General features: G+C 29.7%; 1 protein-coding gene across 1 annotated transcript in view; it reads left to right on the top strand.

Moving 5' to 3' along the window:
• SLC45A2 (solute carrier family 45 member 2) overlaps positions 1-418 on the top strand; it is a 103,368-nt gene that overhangs the window by 65,437 nt on the left and 37,513 nt on the right. The window lies entirely within an intron of this gene.

Raw genomic sequence — 418 nt, forward strand, 5'->3', positions numbered from 1 at the left:
TTTTTTTTTTTTTTTCCCTTTTACTATTCCAATTTTGCTTAAGCTTCCCTGAAGTTAGGATTTTGTTCATGGATATAACAGAATAAGTTGATAGAGAAGAAAAAGCTTTTTCTTTTCTTCATTCTCGGGCATAGCTGGTTGATGTGTGGATGGCTGACAGTGAGACTTTAAAAAAAATAAAAAAAAAGTTTTGTAATTTATTACATCTCTCTAGGTTTTTAAGTATGGCATTCTATTCTTTTTATGAAATAAGATGGTTTAGGGAAACTTAAAGTGGCAAAGATTTCAAACAAAACCTACAATTAATGAGTGAATTATATATCTGTGAATACGTGTGTGTTGACCTGCATGAAATGTCTGTCAGAAAATGTTTATATATACTGTGTGTGTGTGTGTGTGTGTGATTTTTATATATATA

This window comes from Nanorana parkeri, unplaced genomic scaffold, assembly GCF_000935625.1.
Source record: "Nanorana parkeri isolate BGI_ZX_2015 unplaced genomic scaffold, ASM93562v1 scaffold666, whole genome shotgun sequence".
Classification (NCBI taxonomy): domain Eukaryota; kingdom Metazoa; phylum Chordata; class Amphibia; order Anura; family Dicroglossidae; genus Nanorana; species Nanorana parkeri.